At 33.2% G+C, this 27,500-nt stretch overlaps 1 protein-coding gene across 7 annotated transcripts in view; it reads left to right on the top strand.

Moving 5' to 3' along the window:
* Positions 1–27,500, top strand: part of LOC137634743 (ATP-binding cassette sub-family G member 1-like) — a 397,250-nt gene that overhangs the window by 337,486 nt on the left and 32,264 nt on the right. Inside the window, exon 1 of one of the 7 annotated variants that reach the window (XM_068367242.1) lies at positions 5,382–5,597. The exons of the other annotated variants lie outside the window; for them this stretch is intronic. The gene's annotated coding sequence lies outside the window, so the exon portion shown is untranslated. Of the gene's footprint in view, positions 1–5,381; positions 5,598–27,500 lie in introns of those variants that run through there. 7 annotated transcript variants of the gene reach the window in all.

The following is a 27,500-nucleotide window of genomic DNA, read 5'->3' as shown; positions in this document are numbered from 1 at the left end:
TTCTGCGTCTTTGACGAATTTGGAGTGCATATTTTTTTTCCAGAGGAAATTGTAAGCATTGTGTTACCTTAAAGCATCAAAGGACTTAGTTCCAAATATCGGTGTTATCTATGATCAATTAACATTATTTCTGCGTACCAATTTACATTGCATAATAGTAATGTTATTATAGCATTATGTCTTTCGTTTACATAGAAGAACTGTTCTGCCCCTGGTACTTTTTTTTATATACTCCTCCCCTCCAAAAAGAATAAAAATAAGCGGAATTGCTTTTGTTGAAATATGTAACGTATACACCGGATACGTTCTTTTATATTATTTTACCATTTATTTTTCATGTGAGATTATTAAATTTATATAAATAATTAGTCTGGTTTGATATACTCGGCGTATAGATCACTTTCCTGTCAGAAATGTTCTTAAATAGTGTAAAGTGTGCATGAAGTAAACATTTTAAGAATAAGCAATATGCAAGACTTTTAATAACTTGAATAATACGTCAGTTCATTATTTGTCACATACCAAATTCTTTTGATTTTGCGGATAATGTAATTGGGAGCTCGTTAATATAGTTTTGCATCTGCATTAATTTTTCTCTGAAAATTTATCAACAGATTTTATGCCCTTTTCCTCAGGAGCAAGTCAAGGAATGATGCATTACGTCTTCCATATAACGTTATGTAAATCTGGACCAATTATTCTTTCTTTAAGCATTTGTTATAATAACAACGATGCTTTTATTCGTTCTGGTTCCATATTTCAAAATATAATTGCGGTAACTAGTTAACTTATACTTTTTAATTTTCTTTTCTTTTGGCTTAAGACAACTTCTTTAAATATATGCAGTGCCCCAACGTATTTATAAATTTCATTTGTTTAATTTTTTTACTACACTTATAGCTTTCCTGACATCTCTCTCTCTCTCTCTCTCTCTCTCTCTCTCTCTCTCTCTCTCTCTCTCTCTCTCTTGTTCCTTTATCCTGGATCTCTTTCACGCATTCATTCAATGTTTACTTTTCATTTGAGTGGACAACCAGGCAGGTTGGGTGTACCGACCTTTTTTTTTTCCGGCATCCTGCAAAGGGTTAAAAATAGCCCAGGCCTTACTGCTGCTGTTGCTTCTGCTACGTTTTGTTAATGAATCACTCATACACTGTAAGGTTTCTCAAACATGCTAACGAGTGAACACCGTAAAGCAGTGTTTCCCAACCTTTTTTAAATGATTACCCCAAAATTTTATTTCCAACTAATCAATTACCCCATAGAACATATACCCAGTAACATCAGATGTTTTTTTGCAGCCACCTGATGAACTGTATGGATCATGTAGCCCGCTATTGGCTGCTTATAGTTAAGGATCTAAAACAAATGCAAACTTTTCCATTTTAATGGATATCAAGATGAACCATCATCAGTGAATAACTCCATTTCAGAACATCTTGATTACCCCAAAAATACGGGTACATTACCCCACTGGAGTAATTTTCCCCAGGGTTGGGAAACACTGCCGTAAAGGAATAATGCTATCAAATGCAAAGCTGGAAATGAATCGTTGCGCCCATTATCGGTTTATCGAATTCTTTGGGGGCGTTGCGTAATGCATGGATTGTTTTTCATAGGAACGGATATCGCTTTTCGCCCGAGCGAACGAAATCGAGAGAAATAGGTGAAATGAAAATTCCGGTTTTTGTGATATATTTTAAATACTATGCTTATTTCATATTCAATCATATGAGATGTAGTTTGCTAATTACACGTATGATATTTTATCTCATTTAGCCGATATGTATTTTGAAGGTCACTTCCACCGAGATAAACCTTAAAGAAGACTTGGCAACTCAAGAGATAGTTGTCTGCCAAGAGTGTTGTACCGTAACTAGAGCTTTGGTTTAGCAATAACATCTTTAATCTCAGAACGCTGGTCATCTCTCTCAAAGTCAGCATTGCAACGTAGCATTTTAATTCACAGTTTCATTTTCATTCCTACAACGATAAATGAATGCAAGTTCACAGGTGTAAACCTAATAAGGTTAGGAGTTATTACTCTAACCCTGATATTCTTCTTTGACAGATGTGTTACCAATGAGGGAGGGGTTGGTCTCCTCCTACTTCTCTCATACAAGGACTCATCCCAATACTCTAAAACCTGTTCTTTCCCATTACGGTGTTGTGGGGGGGGAGGGGGGAAGGGGAAATACCCCTCCTTCCCTCACCCGCTATTCTATTCATTCATTAGTGACCTCCCGTTGCCTATGATTGTTGATTAATGTAACTCGAGCCAACATTCTGTAAGCTTAACTCGATCGATTCTTCACTTGTGGTAATGCAGCTGTCGGAAAAGAATGACCTTGAATGGAAGTCAACATTTTCTTCTTTTTTATGAATGGCAAGTATTTTGCAACTGGTACTAAAGAAGCATAATATTTGAATCTCTCTCTCTCTCTCTCTCTCTCTCTCTCTCTCTCTCTCTCTCTCTCTCTCTCTCTCTCTCTCATGTTTCTTCTTCTTTGATAAGGAAGTTCAATGAATTTGTCTTCAGATTTCTGATGGATATAACGTAAGCTTCACACAATATGTAAAGTATTCTGTAAAAACTTGAAATATTCTTCGTAATGCAAAGGCTGATAGTCCGGCAACTTTTCACCTCTACGACGGAAAGAAGAAATTAAAGGGAGAATTTGATGTTTAGACTTGAATAGAGGGACGAAGCTGACTCTTTGAAGATGGGAGATTACATGATTCTGCAAAAACGGAATAAGGAAGAGAAATCCAAAGCCAGCCTCTCTCTCTCTCTCTCTCTCTCTCTCTCTCTCTCTCTCTCCTCTCTCTCTCTCTCTCTCTCTCTCTCTCTTTACACCGTCATACATCCCACGTATGTATATGGGCTCCTACAGGTTCCTCCCACCTACTGTCATTTTCCTCTCCTGTTAGTCTCTTCCTACCACCAAAACCAAGACAGCCCAAGAGAATTCATTTTCCCGTAGGTCTTTAATTCCTCTTTCACATTGTTTTTATTTATAGCTTGCCAAATTTCATTTTACAACTTTCTTTTATTTCTTTTTGTTTGAACTATATACAAGTCCTTTAAAATTCTATGTGAGATTCTTGATTGCAAATTTACTTTTGAGAAACACATTCGGCATTTCTTCTTCAATTTAAAAAAAAAAAATGACTTATTGAGAAAGTTAATATTTTCGATGACCAATTAACCTGAAGAAATTTTTTTATTATTTCATTCAACGTTTTTTCGAGTATTGTACTCATGTCTGCTTTTCAGCTACTGAATCTCATCTTAATTTATTGGACATAAACTTACGGTCTGTTCAATTTATTAATCTCTGGCACTGTCGTTCAATTAGTTCTTTACGCACGTTGCATAAGATTTCTCATAATTCTGACTATCCTTGGCATTCAGATCTTCCCAGACAGTTCCATCCTGTACACAATACTCAGTGTGCCGTTAATGCTAACACCCTTACCTTCTCCATCAAAAGGTTCAATACTAAACAGTGTTCTTGAAGTTTTATTCCATCTGTGCTCAGGTTGTGGAATGATCTTCCTAATCTCGCTGTTTAATCAATAGAACTTCATAAAATCCAAATTGCTGCCAATATTTTTATGTTGAACATGTTGACATAAGTATCTCTTCATAGTTTATAGATGACAGATCTATTTTAACTTTGTAACTGATCTCTAATAGTCTTTATTAGTCTTTATTCATTACTTCTTGTATATAGTTTATTTATTTCCTTATTTCATTTCCTCACTGCGCTACTTTCCCTGGTGGAGCCTTTGGGCCTGTATCATCCTGCTTTTCCAGCCAAGGTTGTAGCTTTGGTAATAATAATATAACGCGCGAAAATTGTCGATTAATTGTCATCGATGAATTAAATAAAGGCGACAAGGACTGTATCCTTTACACTCTCGATTGGTTTGTAGATCCTACTAATGCATATGAAGAGATCGGAAATCCCTACAACCAATCCTTCCTTATCAGGGCTTTTAGCCGTCACGAGTGAATAAACCTTTATGGAGTTATTGCCCTCTGAACAAATCTTTCCTTATCCAGATTTCCGATAACCGCTGGTAGACTATACAGTACCTGTATATTATTGAGGCAATCAAGTCTTCAGAAGTTTTTCTTTAAACCAGTCAGTGTTTATTCCCAGCAACTTTTTACCGTAGCTCCAAACATTGCCGCAGTTAGGTCATGGCCACTGGATCCAGACTTGGGTAGATCGTTTTTACCTGGCGGCCTTCAATTTTTTTTTAACCTTCACTTACTCTGTACTGAATTAACGCTTGCATTACAATGCAGGAATGAAAGGAAATTATTGAAACTGCAAATACAGTGAGCTAGTAGGTGTACCCCTGTCTTATTCTCTTTTTCTCTCTCTCTCTCTCTTTATAGCTAATAACTTTTGCTCTCTCTTAGTTTGTTTCTGACTGATCTTGTGGGAAAAAAATTGTTCTTATATCCCCCCCCCAAATAAAAAACATAATAAAATGAGTTCCGTCAACAACAACAAAAGTTGGAGCGAAGCCTTAATTGAATACTGTACTGTAGACAAATATTATAGCGTCAATAAACTAAAAATATCTTTGATATGTAATGCGATGAGAAAGTAGATGCTATCATAGTTGTTACTACGTTTGATGTTACAATAAATTCTGTGAATGATTTATAGATATGATTTTCTCAAGTCCTTTTCGGTCTCTCGTATTTATACAATAACTAATTAATTGTAACCTTTCTTTTACCTTCCGCCGAAGCTATTACTCAAAACATTACAAACTTGTATACGTCTACTGAAGTCATTTTATTGCAAAATAAACGTAATAAATATCATGACTTTCAATTTGGCTGTTGAGGCTCTCAATTAGTTTTATTTATAGCCGGTAATGCAGAATATATTGAAAATAACTACTATTTGAAGTATATGCTACATGAAACATCCTGTGGTTACGTCATGCTGTCAGTGGGAATACTGAGAAGATATCTGCGTTGGTTAATCTGCATACAAAACATTATCACGCGCTGCGTAATCGCATCACCATTTGATAAGCAAACTTCCTATTTTAGTCTTTGGCGTCTTTGCATTCTGTGTGCGAAGAATGAACAGGAAAAATGTGAACTCAACGTCTGCATAAAAGTATGGGAATGAGCTGACGCAATAGTATCATCCTGAAAGATTGAATAAACGCGAATTTTCCTGACATGTCGATTACAGTGGTAGTAAGGGGGGAGGAGGCACTAGATGCCTAGCTACAGAGGAGTGTGCCAAGAGGAGGGGTCGCTCATAGAGGTCCCTGGGTAGGATGTTTGGATGTGGGCACTGGGCAGATGAACCAACTCTGTTCTTAGCATGTTGCGTTGCCTATGTTAGTGTAGTTCACTCGTCGACAACCGTGCTAGTCAGTATGCGCTTACTGACTCTACACCTCGGACGGGTTGTTGTGGTAATAAGGTGCGATGACGTTCACTATGGCGGTAAATTTTTATGAGCTCTGCTAACGGATCAAGAAAAGGCTTTTGCAGTGCAAACTACGTCGCACGAAGAACTTTGGGGAAGTGCCAAGGTTTTGTTAAGAATTCGGTAGGTGTAACGAAGATGAATGGTGTTTGTAGCCTATTAAACCCGTAGCCTACTTATGCATGTAAGCATAGATGGTATTTGCTTACGCGATTTTCAGTACCATAGTCGTTGTGACTATTTGACCAGACATAAAGGTTTTGGGCAGTTCTTCAATGTTGAAGAAATTGCTTGTTGTCGGAAGTGTTATAGTCAAGATGACGTGCCATTAATATAACTACAGTATAAACAAAAGTGTCTAACCTTGAATGGGTTTATAATTAGCATAGTGAATGTGTTAACCAACCATTACTGTTTATGTGAGCAAAATACCAAAATGTAGAGTTTTAATCTCGAAGACTTTAGAATAACCAAAAACGTTGGCAATGCATGAATGATTGATATTTTTTGTCACTATGGGTTAGCTCATAAGATGAGTGAGGGGTCCCGGTGAAGGGTCGACTGTGCCAGACAGAAATGGAAAGTAGTTCTTGTTTTTGTTGGTTGTGTTGGTTGTTTCGTGTATTTTGCAGAACGAATCGCAAAAAGTCTCTCAATGGTATTTGGCAAGTTGTTGAAAGCTTTTGATTGTTGCTTGCTGAATATTTTCGTTTTCTTCCTCTATTTCTCTTGTTTGTTTACATTGGTATTCTCAGTACGCAGTTTTCAGTGCTATTTTTATTCATTCCCCCTGGAGTTTTTTTTTTTTTTTCTCAAATCCCTACTACATTCCCTTGCTTTTATGTCTACAAAACAGTTAAACAGGGTGATTTTACGAATAACCTTAATCGGCATACAGTTGTCAACTTGTTCACAGAAATACACGTACTGCACCCAAATGACATCATTTAATTTGTTGGCTTTGTATGTTAAGTGCAGTGAAGCTTTTTCATTAGCATTTAGGTTTAGTAGAACCACTGCCAAAACCTCGCTTCTGGTAGCGTGAAATTTTTTTTTAGAGAAATTAAATTAATTATATTGCATCTAACACTGAATTTACGAGTTTCGTGTATCATAAAACCTATTATTGACGTGGTTGTACAATAATCAATCACAGAAAGTTAGTCTCTTATTCATTGGCGGTGTTTAAACCTTGGGTCTCTGGATATAGATACTGTTGCTTTTTGGAGGAAGTGGTAGGATTCCATGGACTGAAATACCCTTTTTAAGATAAATCAAAGTAGACATTCCTCTGATAGCAATCAGCGACCAATGAGATTGTAAAAAATACTTTATTCATCAAAAATGAAAATAAGAATACATCCCTTGTGAAATTAATTTATGACGTTGAATGGTTTTATTGCATAAGTTTACCAAATTTAGTTGATCAGTTTATTTATTTTTATTTTGGGAGAGGGGGGATAATGTGTTATTATTATTATTATTATTATTATTATTATTATTATTATTATTATTATTATTAAAAGTAGGATAGCACAATCCCATGGGATCTAACAAGGAAAGTAGACTCGCGAGGAAAGGAAATAAGAAAAGAGCAAATGAAATATACATAAGTAATGAATAAAAACTATGAAATGTTTTAAGATCAGTAACAACGTTAAAATAGATCTGTCATATACGAACTTTAAAACGGGACTCCATAAGTCAACCTGTTCAGCATAAAAGCCTTTCCTGCAAGTTTTAACTAATGAAGTTCCTCTGATTCAACTGCCAGAATAGGAAGATCATTCCACAATCTGGTCACAATTGGAATAAAAGTTATAGAATACTCTTTAGTATTATGCCACATCATGGAGAATAAATGACTGTTAGAATTAACTGCGTATCAAGAACTGCGTACAAGGTGGTACAATATAGAAAGTTCTGAATACATAGGATTGTCAGAATTATGAAAAATCTTGAGCAGCATATATAAAGAAATAGCTGAACCACAGTGCCAGAGATTAATATCCAGTCAGGAATAAGGAATTTGATAGACCGCAACTTTCTATACAATAAATTAAGATGAGAGTCAGCAGCTGAAGACCAATACTCGAAATAAGTTAAAATGGAAGAACTGATAGATTTCCTCAGGAAAAGATTGGTCACCAAAAATTTGAAGACTTTCTCAATAAGCCATTTTTTTTTAAGTACAGTTGGAGAAGAAGCAGACGGAATGTTTCTCAAAAGGAAATTTACAATCAAGAATCACACCTGAAATTTTAAAGGAGTTGTATATTCGGCATTTTAATGACCTATTCCTTGAGTGCTGCTTCTCTTAATCGATTTATAGGTGTGCCAGGACGAGCTCTTTGTCTAGAAAAGCTTCTAATATTTTTTTTAGCGGAATTCGGACGATATAGTCATTGCTGGAAAATTCATTATCAAGCTGGAAATTCTTAAACAATAATGGCATGTCCAGTTTGTTACCCGATATTTATTAAGGAAAATACAGTATGGGCTAAAGTTACATCCCAGAAGCAACACTTAAAATGAGAGAATCTCTCTCTCTCTCTCTCTCTCTCTCTCTCTCTCTCTCTCTGTACAGTATGCCCACCAGATAGGCGAAACCATACCCCTCCCAACCCCGACGGCGTTCTGAATAGATTCTAGATAAGAATGAAGGCAGAATAAACAAAAGAATGCGAAACCTAAAGAGACCTGTTTAGAAGGAAAGAAGGGCGTACTCCGAATAGGAGGAAGGACAGACTATTGAGGGGGAGGGAGGGTGAATGCAAGAGATGTCGGGGGATATTGATTGGCTAAACCCCCGTCTTCTCGCTCTTTCCTCTTCATACACCTCTCCTTCCCCCTACCTCTCTTCTCCTCTCCTCCATTTCCTCACAATCTCATGGTAGGTGTACAGTAAGTCACACCTCCTGGCTCCCTAGGTTCCCCCCCCCCCTTTTTTTTTTCTTTTACACCCACGTCCTTTATAATATTGCTTATGACCGATAACCTTTGGTACAGAGAAACCAGAGTATGTTTGTCATGAAGCCCGTGGCCGCTTTGAAGGCGGGAGGAAAGTGTCACACAATTTTAACCACATCCGGAGACCAGACTAAAGGACGGACGGGTATCCCACTTTCCAATTAGATAACAATCTTTTGATTTTCCTCTTTGTGTTAAAACCTTTCTTTAAACCCCGAGAAGTTAGTCAATACAGAACACTTTGAAAATGAAACATAGATTTACATTCTGCTATGCGACAGTTTTTAGTTGAATATTGTGTCGTACTGAAAAGCATCAGCAAGCGACGTTTAGCGTCAGCAAATGACAATTGCCAACAGCAAGCGACATTGAAAAATGCTGCTCCAGCAACGTAATTTCCCATCGGCCTGAAGACAACTTTTATGATCGTTTATTTTCGGTTTATTTTTTTATTGGTTAGAACAATTGCCCAACGATGGACCTATGCAACACAGCTCAGTATTTTCATTATCATCATCATCATCATCATCCAACGCGTATTGACGCAAAAAGCCTCGGGTAGATTTCGCCAGTCGTCTCTATCTTGAGCTTTTAATTCTATACTTATCCATTCATCATCATCTACTTCTCGCTTCATAGTCCTCAGTCATGTAGGCCTTGGTCTTCCAACTCTTCTAGGGCCTTGTGGAGCCCATTATATAAAATAATGAATAAATGTGTAATTTATTAAACTATATATGACCTTTATGCAAAGAAATATTCAAATATCGTAAAATAGACAATTGAAAAAGAAGGATCCCTCCCTTTAGGTGTATGAATTCACATATGTCATGAAAGCTTAATTTTATAGTGGGATCATCTTTTATCCAGCATTTAAATGTTGCATTGGAACATTTCGCATTCGTTAATCGATTGTTGCATTCGCAATCTAAGGAAAGTTGGTAAACTGTACTACAAACACGAACATTCCGAATACACGGAGTTAATAGTTTTCTTGGCAGGTCTTCCTCTACGATTTATAGCTATTGTGCTCTTTAACGTTTGCAACGTTTCCTTTGTTCTGATTCTTCTTCTTTCGTCCTTATTAGCCCCACTGCATAGATGGGTCGGCTGCTCGAGTCATCTTTCTTCATCGGTTTCTATCATAGCATCATCTTTCACCAGTCCCACTCCACCCCACCCCCTACATCCATTCATTTGATCCCCTGACGCCCCCACATTCCTCGGACTCCCCATCACTGCCATATTCTTAGCTCTCTTTATTGGTCCCACCTCCTCCCTCCTTATTACAAGCCCATATACCACTTCTTCTTCTTATATCTCCCCCCCCCCCCCCCTTCCTGTAGCGATATTCCAGCAATCCATCTCGCCATCCTTATCTTAGGTCTTTCCAACAGTCCCTCATCAGTGCCTCAGTTTCTGCCCCATATCTGCCTGATAACTGTCTTATAGATTTACTTTTTGAGAATTACTTCTTTCCATTTTCACCTTACCTCTTTCACTCACTCTCACTCCTTTCTTAGGGCCTTCCTTCTCTGTTATCATTGATCCCAAGTAGTTAAACTCATTGTTCTAATGTTTACTTCTTCATGTCCCATACTAATAATCATTAGCTCTTTTGAAGGTTCACTTGCAATCCTTTCCTTTCTAGGGCTCCTTTCTATGTTTACATAAAAAAATTATTGCAGTTCTTCGTATGTATCGGCTATAATGACTAAATCATCAGAACAAATCCCTGTTGGAAGCCAGCCTCCCCATATGTTATTTGTATGGTGATTCTTGTCCTATTATATAGCATCTCTCTAACTTTACCAACTTCTTTGGCACTCCTCTCTTTCTCACACACCAGTAGACTAATTTCCTTGGTACCATGTTATACATGTTTTTAATTTTCATCAAGTACATGTAAACTTTCTTGTTTCCTTCTAAAACCACTGTATTCTTTCCTTATGTAAACTATTACCAGCGCATATATATATATATATATATATATATATATATATATATATATATATATATATATATATATATATATATATATATATACATATATATATATGTATATATATGTATATATATATATATATATATATATATATATATATATATATATATATATATATATATATCAACTCTCTCAACCCTCCTCCTGTTCTTTCCTAGTATCTTGAATACAGGCTCCAGAAGCTTTATTCCCCAGTGGTTTCCACAGTTTAACACTTTTCCTTTTTGTTTATACAATTTAATTATCCAAATGTCTTCCCAGTCTCTTGATATTTCCTCTACATGTCAGATCTTTACCAATAGCGTGTGCACCCACTCTTCGCCTAGATTTCCCAATACCTTAATCGTTTTTATTGTTAATTCATATTTTTAGGCAGAATTATTTACTTTTCTAACACTCTCGTTTATATACAAAAGCTCAAGGCAACAGGAAATTTCATGTTCAAATTCAACACCGTTACCATTGAGAAAAACAGACATGTTTTTTCAGGTTCTTTTTAGTGCGAGGGGAGAGCGAAGATACAAGCTCAAAATGAACCATGTACGATCGTGTGACACACAGTTGGCACAATACCATTCTCGACTACATATTCTGATGTTAGCTATTGGTCCTTCTACACGAAGGGGTATTTTCCGTGTTTTGCTCACGCATTCCTTGTGCTAAATAGGTGTGAAAAGTAGGCTTTCCATCTTCTGTTGACTTCCTATTCCACAATATAGATATTTCCATTTTTATCTTCAATGAGGCCTACCTCTCCTGTGATTTCTTCTCACTAATGCAATTCTGCAGATTATCTTTTCTCATAGGTTTTGGCTTGGCATAAATATGAATCGTTAAAGGGATTTCACTACGTGTCTTGAAATCCAGTGGCAGAGCGAATTCGACATTGAAGGGTATTTGTGGCTTATTTAAAAAAGTAAAATCACGATTGTTAGTGATAACACACACACACACACACACACACACACACATATATATATATATATATATATATATATATATATATATATATGTGTGTGTGTGTGTGTGTGTGTGTGTTTGTATATATATACTGTATATATTAATGGTTCCCTGCTTCGAGTTGTTCTCTTTTAAGAGCATGTAAGGTTGCATGAAGTGATAAACGATGTCAACAAAAGGAAACGTCGTAGCAGCAGAAAAATTATGCAGTGTCAGAACCATTTCTTAAAGTACCCTTGAGGGAAGTGTACAAGTGGAAACACAAGTGGTAAATTGAAAAGAGCCTAATTCCTTTTGCATCATCAATCATTGGCTCAATTGAAAAAAAAAAATCAAACCAAATACTTTCCGTGAGCCAAATTTGCTTTAGTGAGTCAAGAGAAAAACCCAAAGAAAAGAACTCTGGATAGATGAAACATGAATTTATTTAAGGTATATTAAACAACAGTAATAGACTCGATGATCAAAGTTAAGTTTATTAATAAGTAAAAACGCTATGGAAAACGTCCGAACCATTTCAACCTAAACGTCCAATTGAAAACTAAACTAAAGCCAATTTTTTTTTTTTTATGAGAGACTAGTGGAATAATAACTATTTAAAGTTGAAAATTGGAAATCTACAGAAACAACTGTAATTTATTGAAGAATTATGTGCTATCATTCGATTATAGCAAATGAATATAAAACTGACCTTTCAAGTTAATTATGAACTTGCAGTCTGGGTATCGAAGCAGAACGTTAAAAATAAAATTACCAAATCTTTATGGGATTTAGATTAGTTAAGCTATCGAAGTAGAACATTAGAAAAAATTACCAAATCTTTATGGGATTTAGATTAGTTAAGCTATCGAAGTAGAACATTAAAAAAAATTACCAAATTTTTATGGGATTTAGATTAGTTAAGCTATCGAAGTAGAACATTAAAAAAATTACCAAATCTTTATGGGATTTAGATTAGTTAAGCTATCGAAGTGGAACATTAAAAAAAAATTACCAAATCTTTATGGGATTTAGATTAGTTAAGCTATCGAAGTAGAACATTAAAAAAAATTACCAAATTTTTATGGGATTTAGATTAGTTAAGCTATCGAAGTAGAACATTAAAAAAATTACCAAATCTTTATGGGATTTAGATTAGTTAAGCTATCGAAGTGGAACATTAAAAAAAAATTACCAAATCTTTATGGGATTTAGATTAGTTAAGCTATCGAAGTAGAACATTAAAAAAAAATTACCAAATCTTTCTGGGATTTAGATTAGTTAAGCTATCGAAGTAGAACATTAAAATAAATTACCAAATCTTTCTGGGATTTAGATTAGTTAAGCTATCGAAGTGGAACATTAAAAAAAAATTACCAAATCTTTATGGGATTTAGATTAGTTAAGCTATCGAAGTAGAACATTAAAAAAAAATTACCAAATCTTTCTGGGATTTAGATTAGTTAAGCTATCGAAGTAGAACATTAAAAAAATTACCAAATCTTTCTGGGATTTAGATTAGTTAAGCTATCGAAGTAGAACATTAAAAAAATTACCAAATCTTTCTGGGATTTAGATTAGTTAAGCTATCGAAGTAGAACATTAAAAAAATTACCAAATCTTTCTGGGATTTAGATTAGTTAAGCTATCGAAGTAGAACATTAAAAAAATTACCAAATCTTTCTGGGATTTAGATTAGTTAAGCTATCGAAGTAGAACATTAAAATAAATTACCAAATCTTTCTGGGATTTAGAATAGTTAAGCTATCGAAGTAGAACATTAAAAAAATTACCAAATCTTTCTGGGATTTAGATTAGTTAAGCTATCGAAGTAGAACATTAAAATAAATTACCAAATCTTTATGGGATTTAGATTAGTTAAGCTATCGAAGTAGAACATTAAAAAAATTACCAAATCTTTCTGGGATTTAGATTAGTTAAGCTATCGAAGTAGAACATTAAAATAAATTACCAAGTCTTTATGGGATTTAGATTAGTTAAGCTATCGAAGTAGAACATTAAAATAAATTACCAAATCTTTATGGGATTTAGATTAGTTAAGCTATCGAAGTAGAACATTAAAAAAATTACCAAATCTTTCTGGGATTTAGATTAGTTAAGCTATCGAAGTAGAACATTAAAATAAATTACCAAGTCTTTATGGGATTTAGATTAGTTAAGCTATCGAAGTGGAACATTAAAAAAAAATTACCAAATCTTTATGGGATTTAGATTAGTTAAGCTATCGAAGTAGAACATTAAAAAAATTACCAAATCTTTCTGGGATTTAGATTAGTTAAGCTATCGAAGTAGAACATTAAAAAAATTACCAAATCTTTCTGGGATTTAGATTAGTTAAGCTATCGAAGTAGAACATTAAAATAAATTACCAAATCTTTATGGGATTTAGATTAGTTAAGCTATCGAAGTAGAACATTAAAAAAAATTACCAAATCTTTCTGGGATTTAGATTAGTTAAGCTATCGAAGTAGAACATTAAAAAAATTACCAAATCTTTCTGGGATTTAGATTAGTTAAGCTATCGAAGTAGAACATTAAAAAAAATTACCAAATCTTTCTGGGATTTAGATTAGTTAAGCTATCGAAGTAGAACATTAAAAAAATTACCAAATCTTTCTGGGATTTAGATTAGTTAAGCTATCGAAGTAGAACATTAAAAAAATTACCAAATCTTTCTGGGATTTAGATTAGTTAAGCTATCGAAGTAGAACATTAAAAAAATTACCAAATCTTTCTGGGATTTAGATTAGTTAAGCTATCGAAGTGGAACATTAAAAAAAAATTACCAAATCTTTATGGGATTTAGATTAGTTAAGCTATCGAAGTAGAACATTAAAAAAAAATTACCAAATCTTTCTGGGATTTAGATTAGTTAAGCTATCGAAGTAGAACATTAAAATAAATTACCAAATCTTTCTGGGATTTAGATTAGTTAAGCTATCGAAGTAGAACATTAAAATAAATTACCAAATCTTTCTGGGATTTAGATTAGTTAAGCTATCGAAGTAGAACATTAAAATAAATTACCAAGTCTTTATGGGATTTAGATTAGTTAAGCTATCGAAGTAGAACATTAAAAAAAAATTACCAAATCTTTCTGGGATTTAGATTAGTTAAGCTATCGAAGTAGAACATTAAAATAAATTACCAAATCTTTCTGGGATTTAGATTAGTTAAGCTATCGAAGTAGAACATTAAAATAAATTACCAAGTCTTTATGGGATTTAGATTAGTTAAGCTATCGAAGTGGAACATTAAAAAAAAATTACCAAATCTTTATGGGATTTAGATTAGTTAAGCTATCGAAGTAGAACATTAAAAAAAATTACGAAATCTTTCTGGGATTTAGATTAGTTAAGCTATCGAAGTAGAACATTAAAATAAATTACCAAATCTTTATGGGATTTAGATTAGTTAAGCTATCGAAGTAGAACATTAAAAAGAAATTACCAAATCTTTCTGGGATTTAGATTAGTTAAGCTATCGAAGTAGAACATTAAAATAAATTACCAAATCTTTATGGGATTTAGATTAGTTAAGCTATCGAAGTAGAACATTAAAAAAAAATTACCAAATCTTTCTGGGATTTAGATTAGTTAAGCTATCGAAGTAGAACATTAAAATAAATTACCAAATCTTTATGGGATTTAGATTAGTTAAGCTATCGAAGTAGAACATTGAAAAAAAATTACCAAATCTTTCTGGGATTTAGATTAGTTAAGCTATCGAAGTAGAACATTAAAATAAATTACCAAATCTTTCTGGGATTTAGATTAGTTAAGCTATCGAAGTAGAACATTAAAATAAATTACCAAGTCTTTATGGGATTTAGATTAGTTAAGCTATCGAAGTAGAACATTAAAAAAAAATTACCAAATCTTTCTGGGATTTAGATTAGTTAAGCTATCGAAGTAGAACATTAAAATAAATTACCAAGTCTTTATGGGATTTAGATTAGTTAAGCTATCGAAGTAGAACATTAAAAAAAAATTACCAAATCTTTATGGGATTTAGATTAGTTAAGCTATCGAAGTAGAACATTAAAAAAAAATTACCAAATCTTTCTGGGATTTAGATTAGTTAAGCTATCGAAGTAGAACATTAAAATAAATTACCAAATCTTTATGGGATTTAGATTAGTTAAGCTATCGAAGTAGAACATTAAAAAAAAATTACCAAATCTTTCTGGGATTTAGATTAGTTAAGCTATCGAAGTAGAACATTAAAATAAATTACCAAATCTTTCTGGGATTTAGATTAGTTAAGCTATCGAAGTAGAACATTAAAATAAATTACCAAGTCTTTATGGGATTTAGATTAGTTAAGCTATCGAAGTAGAACATTAAAATAAATTACCAAATCTTTCTGGGATTTAGATTAGTTAAGCTATCGAAGTAGAACATTAAAATAAATTACCAAATCTTTCTGGGATTTAGATTAGTTAAGCTATCGAAGTAGAACATTAAAAAAAAATTACCAAATCTTTCTGGGATTTAGATTAGTTAAGCTATCGAAGTAGAACATTAAAAAAAAATTACCAAATCTTTCTGGGATTTAGATTAGTTAAGCTATCGAAGTAGAACATTAAAAAAAAATTACCAAGTCTTTCTGGGATTTAGATTAGTTAAGCTATCGAAGTAGAACATTAAAATAAATTACCAAATCTTTCTGGGATTTAGATTAGTTAAGCTATCGAAGTAGAACATTAAAATAAATTACCAAGTCTTTCTGGGATTTAGATTAGTTAAGCTATCGAAGTAGAACATTAAAATAAATTACCAAGTCTTTCTGGGATTTAGATTAGTTAAGCTATCGAAGTAGAACATTAAAATAAATTACCAAGTCTTTCTGGGATTTAGATTAGTTAAGCTATCGAAGTAGAACATTAAAATAAATTACCAAGTCTTTCTGGGATTTAGATTAGTTAAGCTATCGAAGTAGAACATTAAAATAAATTACCAAGTCTTTCTGGGTTTTAAATTAGTTAAGCTATCGAAGTAGAACATTAAAATAAATTACCAAATCTTTATGGGATTTAGATTAGTTAAGCTATCGAAGTAGAACATTAAAATAAATTACCAAATCTTTCTGGGATTTAGATTAGTTAAGCTATCGAAGTAGAACATTAAAATAAATTACCAAATCTTTCTGGGATTTAGATTAGTTAAGCTATCGAAGTAGAACATTAAAATAAATTACCAAATCTTTCTGGGATTTAGATTAGTTAAGCTATCGAAGTAGAACATTAAAATAAATTACCAAATCTTTCTGGGATTTAGATTAGTTAAGCTATCGAAGTAGAACATTAAAATAAATTACCAAATCTTTCTGGGATTTAGATTAGTTAAGCTATCGAAGTAGAACATTAAAAAAAATTACCAAATCTTTCTGGGATTTAGATTAGTTAAGCTATCGAAGTAGAACATTAAAAAAAATTACCAAATCTTTCTGGGATTTAGATTAGTTAAGCTATCGAAGTAGAACATTAAAAAAAATTACCAAATCTTTCTGGGATTTAGATTAGTTAAGCTATCGAAGTAGAACATTAAAAAAAATTACCAAATCTTTCTGGGATTTAGATTAGTTAAGCTATCGAAGTAGAACATTAAAAAAAATTACCAAATCTTTCTGGGATTTAGATTAGTTAAGCTATCGAAGTAGAACATTAAAAAAAATTACCAAATCTTTCTGGGATTTAGATTAGTTAAGCTATCGAAGTAGAACATTAAAAAAAATTACCAAATCTTTCTGGGATTTAGATTAGTTAAGCTATCGAAGTAGAACATTAAAAAAAATTACCAAATCTTTCTGGGATTTAGATTAGTTAAGCTATCGAAGTAGAACATTAAAAAAAATTACCAAAACTTTCTGGGATTTAGATTAGTTAAGCTATCGAAGTAGAACATTAAAAAAAATTACCAAAACTTTCTGGGATTTAGATTAGTTAAGCTATCGAAGTAGAACATTAAAAAAAATTACCAAAACTTTCTGGGATTTAGATTAGTTAAGCTATCGAAGTAGAACATTAAAAAAAATTACCAAATCTTTCTGGGATTTAGATTAGTTAAGCTATCGAAGTAGAACATTAAAAAAAAATACCAAATCTTTCTGGGATTTAGATTAGTTAAGCTATCGAAGTAGAACATTAAAAAAAATTACCAAATCTTTCTGGGATTTAGATTAGTTAAGCTATCGAAGTAGAACATTAAAATAAATTACCAAATCTTTCTGGGATTTAGATTAGTTAAGCTATCGAAGTAGAACATTAAAAAAATTACCAAATCTTTCTGGGATTTAGATTAGTTAAGCTATCGAAGTAGAACATTAAAATAAATTACCAAGTCTTTATGGGTTTTAAATTAGTTAAGCTTTCGAAAAACGGCTCCACGCAACAGAATTCACAGATGATAGACCAGTTATCCCAAGGACTCCCAGTGACAACGAACAGAAAGTCAGGTCAAAGGAAATTTCACCGAAAAGCAAGGTTTATTCAGGTGAAAAAGCAGATCTGCCTGTGAACTTTAGCAGTGGTTTACTTCATGTTTTTTTCGGATTCATGTTCTTGTTTTCCTTAAATCTCTCTACTTTTACAAATTATAAGAATGTCTTGAATAACAATCTGATATACCCGAATGTGAAATATTTTCGTTCACGTGACATTGCTATCGTAGTTAATAAAGTTTTGTGCGAGGATAAATTCTTTTCCTTCAAAATTAATATTCTTCCTTTTCATTTTATAATCATGTTTTGTTCATTAAGTTCTTCACAATGTTTAAAAATTCATAGTTAACATAAATATATACGAATTCTATAAGAACTAAATTCGTTGACTGCAGTTTTTGATGTTCCTTGTTACAGTATAGTACTGCCTATCATTTTAAGAATTGACGAATCGTAATGAGTAATTATCCAGCTAAGCATAGTGTACATGCCATCTCTGCATGTTCTTAAGATAAATGAATCTATTTATTCTCTTTAAGAATTTCTCTGTTTCCAACCATACCTACATGAAGTTAACTTCATGTGTTTTGAATTCATTGGTTTCCCTTTAGCTGAATTTCTCAGTCGTTCGTTAAAAATATTTAACTTTTTAATTACTTTGCGTGTAATCCGTAATTTTGTCTCACGTTATGATGTATTGTCGTTAGTTTTCAGTATTTTAATTGGCCGGAGTGAGATTAAATTTGGGACATTGGGATGTGGTAAATTATTGAAGAACTGAGTAATAGTGAGTTTCACTGAGTGTTAAAAATAAAATGATGGAAGTTATTTCATTAATATTTTTTCCTGAAATAAAAGTTAGAAATTAAAATGATCCATGAAGATAAAAATTCATTGAGTTTTTAGTGTAATTTTAAGTGAAATCATTGAGAGTTGCCAAGAGTACAAACATCATCAAAAGAGAATTAGAACGCGTAGAAAGGGGGAAAATCTTTTAATATATTGACGTAGATTAGCTGTTTGTAGAGGGATTGGCTGAAGCTTAATTTATACTTCTAGTTTGTGCAATCACACTTGATACTTCTTTAATATATTTTACTTCATTATCATGATTTTCATCTGGATTTCAACATTATCTTAGTTGAGCAACGAACAACTGGACAATTTCGCACTGCCAATAATTGTTATTTTTTATAGTTTTGGAATATGTAATTCTCGTTCATCATATCGTATGTCATTTCCATATTCTCAGAATGCGCCTTTCAGAAGGAAAATTAAACGATAATGAATTGCTAAAGATTTTTCACTGAATGACTTTTGACTTGGGGATTAGCAGGATTTAAGTAGCATTAACAGATTAGCCTACCTCCTTATGAAACGAACTTTGATGGAGACTTCATATTCTCTCTCTCTCTCTCTCTCTCTCTCTCTCTCTCTCTCTCTCATGGCCAAGGTTGACCATTCTCACGGTGTAATTAGTTTTTTATCTTATGCCTTACACACTCGTTTTTTAACTCAAAACGCTGCAAGATAAAAGAAAACGTGTTTTTGTCATCTTTACGTGTTTTTGTCTTTTCTTGTTTCAGACTCCAGGCAATGAATGGCAATTATAACTTATTTTGTAGAAAACTCGCACTCAGGCAATGTTACCTACCACCAATCACCAGACTTGTTCTCGTCTTCAAACCCAGAAATTTTTTACTCCCAAAAATTCAACTCCAAAATGTCCTCTTATTTTCTGGTTAGATTGCTAGGCAAGGAACACTTTGTTATTAGTATAACACGATCGTTGGACTATTCTCATTCATCTCCTCGCCACTTGATCTGATCACTGATTTCCAATCCCCAGTTGTATTTTGATAAGCTTGTAATAATTATGAAGAAAAAAAAATAGCTTTTACGATGCTGCAACTATCATAATGCCATCGATGTTTATCAGTTACTTATTCGTTGAATCTTTAAACGAATTGGTAAATAGCTGATTCTCAAACCATTTGAATTCCTCTGTTTTCTTGAGAGAGAGAGAGAGAGAGAGAGAGAGAGAGAGAGAGAGAGAAACGAATTGGTAAATAGCTGATTCTCAAAACATTTTCATTCCTCTGTTTTCTTGAGAGAGAGAGAGAGAGAGAGAGAGAGAGAGAGAGAGAGAAACGAATTGGTAAATAGCTGATTCTCAAAACATTTTCATTCCTCTGTTTCGTTGAAAGAGAGAGAGAGAGAGAGAGAGAGAGAGAGAGAAACGAATTGGTAAATAGCTGATTCTCAAAACATTTTAATTCCTCTGTTTTCTTGAGAGAGAGAGAGAGAGAGAGAGAGAGAGAGAGAGAGAGGGTTCTCCAGACCCTTTCTTCCATATTTTATTATATTTTCATTTTTACCCTCTGGCAGAACGAATGCGAGGGGATGCGAGGGGTTGTATAGAATCGTGGAAAGGTAGATCAGTTCACATAGCTTAATATTTGAGAGTAAGATGGATTTTGTATTACTCGTAAATGGGGTAAAAGGAGGGCGTAGTTATTAGTTTTAGGTCCCCCGTCCCTAATTAGACTCGTGTTATCAGGACAGCCAACTATAACATACATTTCAAATTATATATTTATATCCTAGCTGATTCAATAATTCCATTTGCAATATTGCATATAATTGTATATTCTTTGAATATGTCTATATTCTTTGAATATGTCTATATTCTTTGAATATGTCTATATTCTTTGATTATGTCTATATTCTTTGAATATGTCTATGGAGGAAAATGGCACACACAGAACGAAAGTGTTTTAAAAGGGAAGCGGTGAATAGCAAGGGAGAGAGTAAACATAAATTGTTCAATATGAAAATAACAAAAACTTTTACATGAAGTTTAATAGAATTAAAATCATTATATATACACAATCGCATAAAAAAAAATATTTTTTAGATCATAGAATAGCTAACTATAAATTTTTTATTCAAAAAAAAAAAAAAAAAAACCTTGCCGAGAGTAATGAACATTCTTCTTTACATTTCTCTGGTACAGGTTGGCTTCATTAATTCCTGTACACTTCATGGGAAGATAAGGAGACACCAGTGTTCCGGAATTAATGAAGCCAACTTTACTTGTAGAAAATGCTGTTTATCCTTCATGGCGCTGGGACCTGTGAAGCCATTCAGCGCCCAAGCGCATCTGAGGTAAAACCTAGGGTTACACTAAGGTAAAAGTTAAAGAGGTTGAACAGCAAGATAAGAAAGGAAAGAAAGTAAGAACAGAGGTAAAGTAGAAGGTTTTAAAGTTAGCGTAGCCAGAAGTTGAAGGAACGCTGCAAAGCCATGACTATAGCGTTATTTTTCCTTAAATCGACTCTCTCTCTCTCTCTCTCTCTCTCTCTCTCTCTCTTCCGCACCGACTTCGACTGCGACCAACCACTATCTAGTAACAACTACATATCCAAGAATTAACTTGCTTTTTTTTCTTTCAATGAAAAAACAATGTATTGTAAAGTAAACGGAACCAGGACATTTCCCTCCGGGAGATCAAATCCAGTATTATCCTCAATGAGGTGAACTTAGAACTAATAAATGGGTCATGGTAGAGTAATACAAATAAGTAGTTCCAGCATATATATATATATATATATATATGTATATATATATATATATATATGTGTGTGTGTGTGTGTGTGTGTGTACAGTATGCACATACTGCATGTATGCATGCATATACTTTATATATATATATATATATATATGTATATATATATATGTGTGTGTGTGTGTGTGTGTGTACAGTATGCACATACTGCATGTATGCATGCATATACTTTATATATATATATATATATATATAAATATATATATAAATAAATATATATATATATACATATATATACATATATATATGTGTATATATATATGTATATATATATATATATATATATACATATACATATATATATATAAATATACTAGTTTTCGCGACTAGCCAATATGATGGCTAAATATCTAGATAAATATGCACTCACACGCAAACCCTCCCCACTCCCTTCTCCTTTCCTATTGGGGTACCAGCGTGACCGAAAAGATAATATATATATATATATATATATATAGCCAGACAATTGCTCTTTATTGTATAAGGGAAATATACTATATTTATATATTGTATGTATGTATCACGTATGCATATACTGTATGCAACGTATATATGCATATATACATCTAAAATTCTTATTCTAACAATGTGTTCAAACATGTAAATGCAATAAATTTTATGCCTTTTAAAAGCGTTGTTTATAGTAGCTAGCTATAGCCATGACAATCATTCCTCATTCTTTCAGAGATCATTTTAGCGTTGATTGAACTATTGTGAAATCTGTGTTGACGACAACACATTCGTCCAGTCGAAAGGCGAGATGACCGGCTTGCCCTTAAAGGCTTGGAGCCTAATTCCATCCACTTGTCCAGGTTCACGTTCTTGAGATTCACTTTTCATTTCCTTTTTCATCCGGCAATACGAAATTGATCGGATTTCTCTCTCTCTCTCTCTCTCTCTCTCTCTCTCTCTCTCTTTTCAGACAACCATCTATTTTAACAATAATTTTCTGTTGTGTTTTAATGTAACATCTAGAAAATTTACCAGTAAACAAATTTTGATCCCTATTACTTTCGGCCAGTTCGTTCAGAGTAGCCTAGAATTACATTTTTTCGCTCCACCTTTGGAAGTAGTTCATTTATTTAGACTATTTTCATAATATAAGGACTTTATTAATAATATTAAGATGATTTTCTACAAATTTAAATGTCTGCTTTATTTTTTAGCAACTGTGATAAAACCATTGTCACTGGTATTAATTCAGATATAACATCAAGGATGTGACTCATGATGCACCAACTAGTCCATAATTTCTTTTATCTGAATTTACATAATTTCGTCATCATGGCTGGATCAACAAATCTTTTTTTTTTTTTTTTTTCGCTCAAGTACGTGTGTACCCTGATGCGAGTGTTGCCAACCTGCCAACATTGGGTGCAATTAGGTCGTGTGCCAAACAGGTCATTTGTAATCTGGTTGATTCCAGTGCATTTTTATCTTTGGTGTGTTTCAGTCTTATATACTGGAATTTTTCTGACCTTCGGCCCGACGACTTGCGAAATCTAACCGAGGCCCTTTGGAATTTACATTTTACTCTAGATCTATTCAGTGATTCATTGGTAAATTTCATGATATTTAATACTCATAGTTTTCATTTTGGTGATTCATTAAAATTCATAAAATTTCCCTTTTTAAAATAAACTTTTGTACAAGTGTAAATACCTGGCTATTGCTATCGTTTAAGGGGAGTTGGCAATTGAATTGATAATATTAAGAGTCTTGTGGACACGAATACACGTTCACAATAATGCAGAATAACCTCTTGATATACATGGTAACAATGATAGTGATGAAGATGAAAGTATTAGTGATCGATAAACAGTTGTGACGATAATAGAAATTAAAAAGAAAAAAATTACCGAATGTGATTAAGACGATGCAATAATGTTCCAGCATAAATGTGAAATAATTTGAAATAGTTTTTTTTTTTTTTTTTTACTGAGATAGCATTCCCAGCTATGTGTTCTTTTCATCGCTGCACAGTTGAAGATTTTATGTTTTTTTTTTCTTTATGAAAAGTGTATTAATAACTCACAAGTTCAACTGGTCATTTACTAGTTGTTGTGCTGTTTTTATTTACCATAATTGCTAGTATTGTATCTTGATCTTAAAAGATTTTTTAAAGACAGTGACTCAAGTTGTTTTCGAATCTATAAAAAATATCAAAATTCAGTATTTAGAAGGGGCATTATTTCAATATTTATGGGAAAAATATTATTTAAGCTAAAAGTAATATAAATTTTATTCAAATTACTTTCTTTTACTAAGTATCTGGAGAATTATACGACGTAGTCTGCGTTAATTGTCAAATCCATATTACCATAACACTCACGAAAACGAGAAAGTCCTCAATTTCCTTGAAAGACTTAGTGTCATCAGTCCTATTGTCAAGTGGGAGCTTGTTGCTCACATCTTGAGGCCACATGTTTGAATGCCCCAGAACCCACTGGCAAGTTACGAAAGGTTTAAAGTTGTTGGAGCCAATATACGCATTGTATATTGCCTCCAACAACTTTAAACCGTTCGGAACTTGTCTCATGTTTAGAGGAACTGGTGATTGTATGGTGTTCAGCAAATCTTTTAAATGCAACACCAAAGGTATTTTTCAAATTCGGCAATTTGAGTTTTTTAGGGGGAAAGACAAAATATTTATTAATATTATGTGTGGTGACAAAAGAAATTAATCGGTTAAACACATTTAAGGTTATTTTTTTACCCGCTCGGTAACTTGACTCTTTCGGAATGAGCAAAATGTAGTTTAAGGTCACTTGCGATTGCGTTGGATGTCTGGGTATAAAAACTGTCATCTGGGATTCACTGGTTTGAAGAGCCTATTCAGAGGAACAAAAACTAGTTCTTATGACTTTGCTTTTCCTTATTAAGCATACCACAAGGAAAACTACTTGGGGGTTATAATGTTCCTGATTCAATCAAATCTGTTTTTGTCTGAATAATTTTATAGTTCGCTAAGAGTTCAATTTCTAGTGGGCAAGGAAGGAAGTGCGGATTCTAAACCTCTCCAATTTCAATTGAACTTTGTTAAAAACTTTGGTTTTTCATCTGCTCAGTATAAACCTTTTAAATAGATAACGGCCGTAAAAATCTCTCTTTTTAGACTTGTTGGATCAAATATTACTGGGTTTATGTCGATGACAAACCAGACCACCATGGTATCTTCCCGAATAGAGTATCAAGTATTTCTATTTTCTTTATATAAAATACCAAACATATAATGCTCATTCTTTTAAATATCTTATTCACTAATGTATGTTCTTACACATGCACTCACTTCACATAAAACTTGAACAATTTGTTTGGTTGCAGTCCTATTAAGGTGTGTTTTCCTAACATCAATGTTTATTGCAGTGCGTTCTTTCAACTAACCCAGAACTGCGCTATAGTGTTAGTATTTGAAAGTATTCTGAATGGTTGATTTTTTGCTGAGAACAAGGCCACAAACACAAGAAAACAGATGTGTTATCATGTATGATTAGAAAAAAACCATAAATTTTAATATTTGTCCTGCTTGTGTATATATATATATATATATATGTGTGTATATATATATATATATATATACTGTATATATATATATATATATATAATATGTGTATGTGTGTGTATGTGTTTGTGTCTGTGTACGAGTATATACAGTATACAGTATAGACAATACATATATATAAATATGTGAATATAGTGTGTATATATATGAATAAACATACATATATGCATATTGATAGATATATATATACTGTACGTATATATACATACATATTTTTGTATTTATACAGTAGATATCCGCTTATGTACACACACACACACTCACACACACACACACACACACACACATATATATATATATATATATATGCGCCATTGCAACTGAACTTGCAATACAAGCGAATGTTATATCTAGCGTGAAAATAATGATGTTTGTCTCTGTTGATCGTGAAATTTAGCATTATTCGTATTGCCTTTGTAAGCATTTTGAAATACTTTCAGAGTTTTCTGTGTGTTTTTTTTCAGTTGTGTTGTTGACCAGTTTTGATAGCATCCCTTTTGCCTAACAGGAAATTTCCTTAGATTTGACAAAAGTACATAAATACTTGATATATGACCCACTGCAATGAACACCAGGAATATGTAGTAATAGTATCTTATGGTTTGTGCTAATGAGGTGCGCTAAGAAATTCAGAGCAGAACTAGAATATGTAAACTTTCGCTATTTCGTTAATACTCTTCTTCTTCTTCTTCTTCTTCTTCTTCTTCTTCTTCTTCTTCTTCTTCTTCTCTCTCTCTCTCTCTCTCTCTCTCTCTCTCTCTCTCTCTCTTTTTTTTTTTTTTTTTTTTTTTTTATAATACTCAAAGTAGACCTGCACCTTATTCTATGCGTTCATTTACCTTAACATTATTATATGTAATAATGTGAGTAGTTACTTTGCTTACATCAAGTTATGTTTATAGTGAGAAACTTAGTGTCACAGGTTTGTTTGTTTGTTTTTTTTATAACCAATCTCTCACTAACTGGTTCCTCAGGTAATCCTCAGACAGCGAAAAGAAAGTAAAAGTATTAAAAAAAAAGGCCGGATTAATGTCTTTATTCGCTCCCATTTTTAGATAACGCTACTTTGAGTACCGCCAGTATTAGAAGTGTATTTTTTACACTCTGTTTTTAGGTTAATTAAGCTCAGTTAACCAAGAATGTTGATGCTTAGTAGAATTAAATTCGGAATAATTTTTAGAAAATAAACCATGGAACTTTGTGTCCAGCATAAAACGATAAGACGGACATGTCTCCAGAATAAGTAAATTTCAATAAAAAAAAAAAAAAATTAAGAAGCTTAAAGCGTATTTACCATCTGCTGATAGTAGCGAAGTTACAAAGGTTGGAAGTCAGGGTGAGCGTTGGAAAGGTCAGGTCGCTTCTTGTCCACCATTGATTGTCCAGTCTTATATAAAGCGAGTCTGAAGGTTGAAAGTACAATGGAAGTTCATCCGTCAGGTCCACTGTGGAATGACAGTATGCTTAGCAATCTCGGCGCCCTCAAGAATCTTTGATAAAAGTTAAAGACCCAGTAAAGTGACTCAAAGGATCTGCACTGTTGTTGCACTGAGAGAGAGAGAGAGAGAGAGAGAGAGAGAGAGAGAGAGATGCATATATTTTAGTAGTATTATTTAAGGGGTGTTAAACGATGCAGGATGATGCAAGAAAGCCAGTTTTGGGGGAGTTAGTTTACTGCAGTAGAGAAGTCAGAGTTTGTATTATGTAGATGTTGGACTGGGTTTAATTCCTTGATCTACTAATTTGGGGGTTGCTCCGCTTTTAAATAGATGGCAAATTTTTTTGCTACATTTGTAATTCTCTCTCTCTCTCTCTCTCTCTCTCTCTCTCTCTCTCTCTCTCTTTCACGGTGTAATTAGTAATTAGTAAAAGAGACAAGAAATGTTAAAAGATCCAGCTTATCCATGTCCAATTACTCGTGAGTCGCGAAGACAATATGATGGGAGATTACATTCGGGCGTCTCTCATTTGTATACTTGAAGTTGCATATATTTGTTTTCTGTCTAATCCTCTTACCGAGAAAGGAGTACCTAGAGAGAGAGAGAGAGAGAGAGAGAGAGAGAGAGAGAGAGAGAGCAACACGAAATTTTTCGTCTTGCTTACAAAGTATTTATTACTTCTGAGATATTTGTTTTTGAGACGAGTCCTCGAGTAGATTGATGATTAATTTTGTATTTTCTGTTATTGTAATTTTGCATTTAGGAGAAAACTAAAACCTAGGTTTTTAATCCCAAAGTTACATGGCAACAGAGCTGTTGAACAGCTATAAACGGCACATGAACTCGAGCGAATACAATTGCCTAGGCTTCACACACTCCGCAGAAAGTCCTCCACACCCAGTCATGGCATTGTTCGATGTAGTCTCTCTCTCTCTCTCTCTCTCTCTCTCTCTCTCTCTCTCTCTCAAGTGTCCATTTGCATACGACAATTTCAAGTTTCCATACATTTTTCAGCTATAAC

This window comes from Palaemon carinicauda, chromosome 45 (genome assembly GCF_036898095.1).
Source record: "Palaemon carinicauda isolate YSFRI2023 chromosome 45, ASM3689809v2, whole genome shotgun sequence".
NCBI classification, from domain to species: Eukaryota; Metazoa; Arthropoda; class Malacostraca; order Decapoda; family Palaemonidae; genus Palaemon; species Palaemon carinicauda.
The sequence above is the reverse complement of the archived record's forward strand: the minus strand, read 5'-3'. Positions and strand labels throughout refer to the sequence as shown.